The following is a 10,084-nucleotide window of genomic DNA, read 5'->3' on the forward strand; positions in this document are numbered from 1 at the left end:
GCTAGTGGCTATGTCTCTAACCCTAGCTACTCAGGAGGCTAAACTCTGAAGATACTACCTGAAGGAAGAAAAGTATGTGAGACTCGTATCTCCAATAAAAGTGAACTACCTGTGGCTCAAGTTGTGTAACACCAGCCTTGAGCAAAAAGAAAGTTAGTTAAAACCAAGACATAGCCAGTGCATTATCATGAAACTGTATTATGCAGTTACTTTCCAAAGTAAAGAGATTTCTAAAATAGTTTAAATTTTTTTTAAAAATGGCTTAGTGACCAGCATGCTCAAGGCCTTAAGTTCAATTCTCAGAACTGGGGAGAAACAAAATGATGTTTAAAGGCCTAAGAAGGCACATTGTTAAGGGAAAAAGTAGAATATAATGCTTTATGTAAAACAATCCCAAGTTTACACATACTTACAGACACATGCACCTCTGTGAAAATACAACTACATCTTAATGGAGATACATAAAATATGAATAGTGATTACCTCTGGATGAGGTGAGTTTAGTGTTCCTTTTGCACTTTTCTGTATTTCTTAAACAACTTTTTTCCTAAAAAAAGACAAAATTAGCTATATATACATATATATATATATATTCCATATTCTATCATATGCTACACACATCACATTTTCTCTCATATATGAAGTAATAATAATAACAATGCCCTGATAGTGAGAGGATGTTGGGGGAAAATCAACAAGAAGACACAAGAAAGGAGAGGCTGGGGCTGGGAAGGTGGCTCAGTGGTAGAGCACTTGCCTTGCATGCTCGAGGCCCTGGGTTCGATTCCTCAGCACCACATAAGCAAAAAAAGAAAAAAGCTGGAAGTGGCACTGTGGCTCAAGTGGTAGAGTGCTAGCCTTGAGCTGAAGAGCTGAGGGACAGCGCCCAGGCCCAGAGTTCAGGCTCCACGACCGGACCCCCCCCCCCAAAAAAAGGAGAGGCTGACAAGGTGAATAGGATACCTAAGCATATTATATATGTATGAAAACAGCACAACAAAACCCTCTAAAAAGGAGGGAGGGGTTTGATAAGGGATAAGAATGATAAGAGTGGGAGCTCTAGTTGCACAATCGGTTAGCGCTGGGTACTTGTAAGAATGATAGAGTGAATTTAATCTAAGTATATGCATTTATGGGTAATATCACAATTAAAACTCTTTATACAATTAATGCATGCTAATAAAGTTTTTAAAAAGACAAAAAACAACTCTCAAAGGGAGTTAAACACATACACACACACACACACACACACATCTTGCTTCCCCTGCAAAGTCCCAGAATTTAAAGCACTCTGAACTCTATCCTTCCCTGGAGATTCTCAGCCAGCTCCTCCTAATTTTACTACCCCATGCCCTCTTAAAGTTTTTGCTATTCCTGATCTAAAAAGAACTCACTGATTTAGGTAATTGTGAGAAGAGGATCTTTAATTTACAATGAAACCAGTGGTGTTTTGCTTATTTTATTCTGTTCAATTTTGTTACAAACCTCAAACTGTTCTATAAAATGATTAATTTTAAAAATAAAAACAAGAAAGTATATAAACTTATTTGTTTACAAAGTACCTGCCTTCTCCATATTCTCAACAGAGCACAGTTCAGGCAAGCAGAGTATACACACTTGCTTATGTTTTCTGCACTATTTCCAACATCAATAAGATGTGTTGTTTAACAGGTATACTTACCTACACATGCACCTCAGAACATTGTACGTATCAAACTTCATTAAAAAACAAAATACAAAACAAGTCACATCAATGTTTAAGCTTATTTGACTTGCTTAGAAAATAGCTAAGAAGTCTAGTAAAGAGTATATCCTTAGTCCCTATAATAAACCCTAGTCTGTAAATTGGTCTCTTGGGAGGCACAGGCAAGAGGATCAAGAGTTTGAGCCTGGCCTGGCCTACAGAACAAGACCATTCTGAGCAATACCAAAGATATCAAATATCTCAATGATTATATTTTTTTGGTAGGTTTGGGGGCCTGAACTCTGGGCCTGGGCATTGTCCCTCAGCTCTTCAGCTCCAGGTTAGCACTCTACCACTTGAGCCACAGCACCACTTCTCGCTTTTTCTGCTTATGTGGTGCTGAGGAATGGAACCCAGGGGCTCATGCATGCTAGGCAAGCACTCTACCACTGAGCCACCTTCCCAGCCCTATGATTACTTTTTTACTTTGCTGCTAGTCCTGGGCCACTGTCCCTGAACTTTTTTTGCTCACAGTGAACACTACCCACTTTAGCCACAGCTTTATTTCTGGCTTTTCTCCTGCTTAATTGGAGATCAGATTTACTGCCCAGCCTGGCATATCTCAGCCTCCTGAGTAGCTAGGATTATAGGGGTGAGACACTGGTGCCCAGACTTAAACCAAAACGACACAATCTTCCATCACAGTCAAATGGTTAAGTCAGAACCATTCAATGTTCTCAATCTGGGATGTCCAACATGGAAGCCATTTGCGGAAAGTGACTCATGCACATCTGAAAAAATGTGGCCACCATAGGATCTGTGATGTGTGACTTAATTCTGCAAGATTTACAACAGAAGAACTGTAGAAGCCCTCAAGATACTTCATCCACTTCTCTGGTTCAATCACCATCTCTGAAGAAGTAAACACTTTCCAAATACTATTCTGCACCAGGATGACTTTAATTGAATTCTAGATAATAAGCAAAGTACCATCCAAAGTCTATAAAGAAAACAGAAAAGTTTTGAGTTTACAATCCTGAAAAATCACTATCCAACAGAACTTTTTGCCAAAGTGCAATCTTACAACTGCATTGTTCATAGATATAAATTTTTGATCCAACTTTAATCAGTCACATACAAATTACAGCCACTGTTTGGGATCATACTTATAATGGCTTATAATGAATTTTCAAAAAGAAAGAAACTTGAGACAGTGTTAAAGATCAGATAATATTCTTTCTGCAGGCTATGTGTCAAAGATCACAAGCGCATAATGCTCTCCAGGCTGAGTGAAGAGCAGAAATTCAGTGAAGAAGAATATGATTAGGAGAAAAATTAAGGAGGCAGTTAGCATTTCCAATTTCCTGACTTGCACAGAAATGAGACAATGCAAAATGCATTTTAAGAACAATGCACAAAAGTATTGGAGTTCAAGCTACAATCAAGATAGATAATTATATAGACACAAGTTACGTTATAACCTCACAGATACCTTTACATGTGAGTTGAGCATGAGTTTTCATCTAGCAGGCAACAAAGCTCATGAACAGCCCAGCAATTATGTTACAGAATCTCAAAACTGCACTCCTTGATATGAACCCAAAGAAAAATGAAACGTGATCACACCAAGAATTGTGCACAGTACTGTGGCTTATACCTATAATTCCAACTATGCAGAAGTACGAATAAGAATTTGGTGAGGCCAGAACCAGCAAAACTAAGACCCTACCTGAAAAACAGGAAGCTCAAGTGATATAAGACTTAGGCTGGTACATGAATGTCTATTCCTGTATTTCTCATGATAGTCACAAACTGCATACCCCAAAGAAGCACTGAACCCCAAAGGGGTTCTTATCCCATAATGACCTTACAGTCTATTAATAATACAACATCTGTATCTGACACAAAAGGGTTTTATAGAGCCACATCTGAATTCTAAAATCCTGATTGAAATTAGATAGAAACTATATTCCTGAAAGCATCTTTACATTTTCTGAACTGGTCAAAAGTTTCAATAATTAAAAATTACAAGTTGGGGCGCTGGAAAGGTGGCTCAGTGGTAGAGTGTTTGCCTTGCATGCATGAGGCCCTGGGTTCGATTCTTCAGCACCACATAAGCAGGGGAAAAAAAGCTGGAAGTGGAGCTGAGGCTCAAGTGGTAGAAAAAAAAAATTACAAGTTGGGCTGGGGATGTAGCTCAATTGCCTAGCATGTCCAAAGCCCTAGTAGATTCAATCACCAGCTCAAAAAGGGTACTTCCCCAAAAGTCTCTCCAATTTGATAAAAAAAAAAAAGGCTTGCACTGGATAACAGGAAATGGAAATACCTTCCATGTTCTTGGATAGACAGAATATAATGAAAATGGCCATACTGCCAAAATTGATATACAAATTCAAGGCAATTCCCATCAAAATCCCAACAATATTCTTTACTGAAATAGAGAAAACAATCCAAAAAATTCATATGGAACAACAAAAGACCTAGAATAGCCAAAGCAATTCTAGGCAAACGAAACAACGCGGGAGGGAATCATGATACCAGATTTCAAGTTCTATTATAGAGTCATAATAACAAAGACAGCTTGGTATTGGCACAAAAATAGACCCCCAAGACCAATAGAATAGAAGATCCAGAAACAAAACCACACACTTACAGTCAGCTGATATTTGACAAAGGAGCCAAATGTTTCTTCATGGAAGAAGCATAGCCTCTTGAAATATTGGTGCTGGGAAAACTGGTCAGCCACATGTAGAAAATTAAAAGTGGACCCCAGCCTGTCACCATGCACTAATATCAACTCAAAATGGATTAAAGACCTTAAGATCAAACCTCAACTGAAACTACTCAGGACAGAGCAGGAAAGACACCTGAACTTATAGGCACAGGCAGGAACTTCCTCAACAGAGTCCCAGGGTCACAATAAATTGGAGAGATTCAACAAATGAGACTACCTTAAAATAAAAAGTTTCTGCACAGCTAAAGACATAGCTATCAAACTAGAAAGGCAGCCAAATAATTGAGAAAAAATATTTACCAGCAATAGATCAGACAAGGACCTAATATCTATTATATACAGGGAACTCAAACTAATCCCTCCCAAATCTAACAAACCAATCATGAAATGGGCAAGGGAGCTAAAGAGAGACTTGTCAAAAGAAGAGATAAAAATGGAAAAGAAACACATGAGGAAATGTTCATTATCCCTGGCTGTAAAGGAAATGCAAATAAAACAACCCTGACATACCGCCTTACCCCAGTCAGAATGACCAACATCCTAAATTCAGCCAACAACAAATGCTGGCGGGGATGCGGAGAAAGAGGAACCCTATTGCATGGCTGGTGGGAATGTACACTAATACAAGCACTTTAGAAAGCAGTCTGGCGGTACCTCAGAAAGCTAAATATAGATCTCACCTATGATTGAGCTACACCACTAGGATCTACCCTGAGTAACAGGAACCAGGATGCAAGGACAAATGCACCTCCATGTTCACTGCAGCACTGTTCACAATAGCCAAGATGCCCCACTACAGATGAATGGATCCAAAAACTGTGGTACCTATATACAATGGAATATTATGCAGCCATTAGAAAGGACAAAATAATGGCATTCGCAGGGAAATGAATGGAACTAGAAAAACCAGTTTGAGTGAGGTAAGCCAAGAGCAGAGAGACAAAGGGCACATGGTCTCCCTGATGTGTGGATGTTAAATCCAAAATGCAAGGAGATATGACAACGTAAACAGGACTCGAGAAACAAAGGACCTTCACTCAACTTGTCATATCATTACTAAATGACTCCATGTTCCTGACCACATATATGGTGTGTGTGTGTGTGTGTGTGTGTGTGTGTGTGTGTGTGTGTGTATGCACATCTGAGGGAAGCTAAGAGGAGGACACACAATCAGAGGGAAATGGGAAAATATGTAACAGAGGAATTCATCAGCTGCACTGGACATTGATTAAAAAGAACTAAGCAACTCAAGGGCAGCGATGGGCAGGAGGGAATGAGAGAGAGGTAACAGCTTACACTAAAGCAAAAGGCACATATCACCCAATGTGGAAGAAATAGTTGTACTGATATGGCAAAGTAACAGGACTCAAGAAACAAAGGACAGCCACCCATTTTGTCGTATCATTGCTAAATGACTCCATGTTCTAGACTATATATATGGTAGATATATGCATGCAACAGTGGGAAGACAGGAGGAGGAACAGAATAAGTGGGAACAGCCCACACTAAGCAAAAGGAAAAAAATGTAAATATCACCTGATGTGGAAAAAGTAACTTGTAATGTCAAAGCTCATAGAATTCCAAAACTGTATAGACCATGATAATGACAATTTGCCTTGTGAAAGTTAAAATGTATTTCTGACTCTAAGTATCACTATTCCACAATACTGTGAAATATGTGAAATTTATGTAATCACCTAATCTCAAAGAAAAAAAGTGAGAGAGGGATGGGTTAAGAGAGATGGGTGACAACGTTGTCAGACACTTTGTACTCATATACTATTTTGTAGAATGAGAACTTCTTTGTACAACTACTTAAAGATAATTTTAAAAAGAGAAAAAAAGAATGTTTAGAAATATTATCTGTTAATCGATCAAAGGATATATTTCTATATCATACATTAAATACAATATAAAACTTCTGTGACTTGCAATGAACTATTTTCTTATTATCACTACTTGTTATTATGGGTTATAAATAATAAAGTTCCACCGTGTGGAATGGCCCAATATCATAAGAGAAAAAAAAAAAATTCCCAAGCAATGTAGGATGGAAAGCACCCAACTCATCATAGTATTTTGATGGCCTACTCTGCCAACGGTAGAGTAATGGATGACTGGTTTTGTGCTGTTCAACCTCATACAAGTTAATATCCTCATTTTAGTTTGTCCCATATGATAAACCTTTCTTATAACACATGTAAATGTGAAAGTTAATAAATGTTCTTTAAAATGTTACAAAATAAAAACCAATGGTAAATAAACGAAATAGTTGTATTGTCAAAGCTAGTGAAGGTTAAAATGTTTTTATGACTCTATCACTATCTCACAATATTGTGAATTTATGCAATCAATTGCAATAAAAATTATTTTTTAAAAAAGGCTTGCACTATTCTAACACGTGGTGATTTCCCCCTAAATACCTTTTAAATGTGCATAAAAAACTGAAGAACTATCCATCCAATAAAACATGGGACTTTTTTCAATATTAATTTGAGGCACTTATTTCTAATTCAGAAATATCAAAGCATACCTATTTAGTAAATAAATCCAATGGTTCACCAGGAGTTCTAAAAAAAATCTATTATGTGTACCCTTATGTGACAGAAGTATCAACCATTCTGTGTCAATTGCAGACTAAAATTTTAACTTTCAGTTTACAGACAAAAGCAAGGAATCAAAAGGAATATGCTGACTGGCAAACCCAAAAGGCAGGGCACTGTCCAGGACATTAAGTTGATGGTCTCAAAAGGTGTGCATGGGGGGAGGGGTTGTGGGAGTCTAGATTAAAACAGATTTAAAAGTCAAGAGGTGGATATCTTTTGGATTCTGAGTTAGATGGAAAAATTGCAACCAAAAAAACCCCACAATAAAATGCTAGTAAACTCTGCGTAAGTATCAGGAACAAGGCAATATACTGTAGTGTTGTACTTTCTAAATTTGCATAATGATAAAGAAAAATCTCACCATCAGCAATCCACTTGGGACTCTAGTGCCACTGGTCACCAATTTTCTACTCAGATCTGGTATACACCAAGGACACCAATCCCAAAGATGATACCAGAGGGATCACTCTTTAAGATTCTTGTTTGAGTGAGATTCTTAATACGTTTCTGATATCTGTATCTAAAGACAAATTTCAGATTCATATGGTATGGCAGCTGGAGCATAGTGGGTCATACCTGTAATCCTACCTCCTCAAGATGCAGAGATCAGGAGAACCAAGGTTTAGACCAGCCCCAATAAAGTTAGCAAGACCTCATCTCAATCAATTAGCTGGGCATGATGGATCTTACCTATGACCCCAGACCGGTGTGAGGTAGGAGCAGCTGAGAGTAGTAACCCCAGGCAAAGGCTAGAGCTCCTACCTGAAAAATAACTGAAGCAAAATAGATGCAGTATGGCCCAAGTACTGGCAGAGTGCCTGGCTAATAATAAGGCCCTGAATTCAAACCTCAGTACCACTCTTACCAAAAGGCAAAAAATTCCTTAACTTAAAATCTAACACTAATCAGAAATACACCTGTGCTATCTATAGTTTTACTATACCAAGATCTAAATAAAGTCTCCCCACAAAATAGTAATTACAAGCTGAGCACTGGTGGCTCACACCTGTAATCCTAACTACTCAGGAGACTGAGATCTGAGGATCCCGGTTCAAAGCCAGCCCAGGCAAGGAAAGTCTGTGAGACTCATCTCCAATAAACCACTCAGAAAACCGGAAGTGGCACAGTGGCTCAAGTGGTAGAGCGCTAGCTGAGGGACAGCACCCAGGCCCAGAGTTCAAGCCCCACAACCAACAAAAAATAAAAAATAAAAAAGTAATTACAAAATTTTAAGTTATAAAATATAAACATCATATTTTAGCATTCCATATCAACAACGCTAATTCCAAGAGCTAAAATTTTCTCCAGAAAAACAAATATAAAACATCAGCAATAGCAATCCTCAGTAATATATGACACACAGTAGAAGCACAAAATAGAAAGCTCTCCATTCCCCCAACTTTTACAACCAAAATTTATACTCTACGGGAAAAATTCATGTATTTGCACAATACAGAGTGACATACAAATGTGTAACTCTTTTACACTAGAATATTGATGTTTTTAAAATTGTTCTCAGCTGGTCCAGGAAACTAAACGGTCTATACAAGATGGGAAGATAAAAATTTAAACTACAGAATCTATAAAAAATATTTTTAAATGTACTTCAGATTTTATTTTCCAATTTGAATTTTACACTTCTATGCTGTTATGTTCTTCTTATTCTACCACTAGTGAGAATTCACCTAACTTTCTCATTACAACTGTTACTCTAAACTTAAAAATGGAAGTGGGCTAGATGAGATGAAAAGAGGGCCTGACTAGAATAGCACATGCTGCTTCCTCCCTCTAGGTTCCAGGGACTCTGCCTCATGCATAGAGCCTATCTTTCCATTCTTCTCAAGGGCAGATGAAGAAGGAAGGGGTACCTGTTAAGGTATTTTTACTGACCTCTGCAAAGCAAACATAGAGGAAGTTGGGAATTTTGAAAGTTCATAGTTTCCTTCTTCTATCAGATCTTAACTTGCATTTGGGTCACAAACACAATTTTAACTCATCTTAAAGCTTTCCTGGCATATCAAATGTTGCAAGAGAAACATGAAAAACAAGGATCTTTTCAGAAAGAAAAGCAAAATCACCACAACTTCCATCACAGTGGCTTCAACAGTAGGAAAACTAGTTTAGCTCCCTCAAATGTTGGTTGTCAAAACAAAAACCAATTAATACTTCTCAACCTACACCAAGGTTTAAAAATGTGTTCCTGCCAAAACCAAAAATCTTTCATTTAACCTAAAATCTTTCACTTAAAAAAAAATTTTTTTGCGAGTCCTGAGGCTTTAACTCAGGGCCTGGTCACTGTCCTGAGCCTCTTTTTGCTCAAGGTTAGCACTCTACCACTTGAGTCACAGCGCCACTTCCAGCCTTTTCTGTTTATGTGGTACTGAGGAATCGAACCGGGGACTTCATGCATGCTAGGCAAGCACTCTTCCACTGAACCATCTTCCCAGCCCAAAATCTTTCATTTTTTAAAATAAATCTGGAATTACAAAAAAAAAAGATGGCTGGAGAGTTTAAGGAGTACAAACAACATATCTAAACCTTTCATTTTTAAAAGCATTGTTGTTCGCCAGTGCACTCCCAACGTGTTTATGTGTGGCTTCAATGACCAAACGTTAATTCCCACATTGCATTAGGTGATCATCCCACACTCAGAAAGAGAAATGCCCAGTTCCTTCTTAGGGCAACCACGATTACACCCGAAACGTCCTTTCCAAAGAAAGCCTTAAACACCGAGCTAACGTCGTTCAAGGATGCTCGGTTTGCTCCAGACAAATGGAGTTTTACTTTGTAGCTAGGCTAAGTTACGTTCGGAAAGACTAAAACCGCCGGGATCTTCGGAGAACTGCCGTCCCGTCGCTCCCGGTCCAGGCCGCTCGCACTCTCCCCTCCTCCCCGCGACCTCTACGAAACCGAGCGCGGCGCGGGGGGCATCGGCCTGGACCGCATCCCAGACCGCATCCTAGGCGCGGTGTTAGGGATATCGGCCCGGACCGCACGCCGGGCGCGGCGAGGCGCGGCGCTGGGGGCAATGGCCCGGACCGCATCCCGGACGTGGCGCGG

The 10,084-nt window shown here is 38.9% G+C and overlaps 1 protein-coding gene across 1 annotated transcript in view; it reads right to left on the bottom strand.

The window, feature by feature from the left end:
- The window catches only part of Fam168b (family with sequence similarity 168, member B), a 33,845-nt gene extending 23,995 nt beyond the window's left edge, over positions 1 to 9,850 (bottom strand). The window contains exons 1-2 of the mRNA XM_013028859.1: positions 9,830 to 9,850; positions 484 to 547 (exon numbers count right to left, since the gene is read on the bottom strand). The gene's annotated coding sequence lies outside the window, so the exon portion shown is untranslated. The remainder of the gene's footprint in view (positions 1 to 483; positions 548 to 9,829) is intronic.
- Between the last annotated feature and the right edge of the window lie 234 nt (positions 9,851 to 10,084).

The sequence above is a fragment of the Dipodomys ordii genome, unplaced genomic scaffold (genome assembly GCF_000151885.1).
Source record: "Dipodomys ordii isolate 6190 unplaced genomic scaffold, Dord_2.0 Scaffold114, whole genome shotgun sequence".
Classification (NCBI taxonomy): domain Eukaryota; kingdom Metazoa; phylum Chordata; class Mammalia; order Rodentia; family Heteromyidae; genus Dipodomys; species Dipodomys ordii.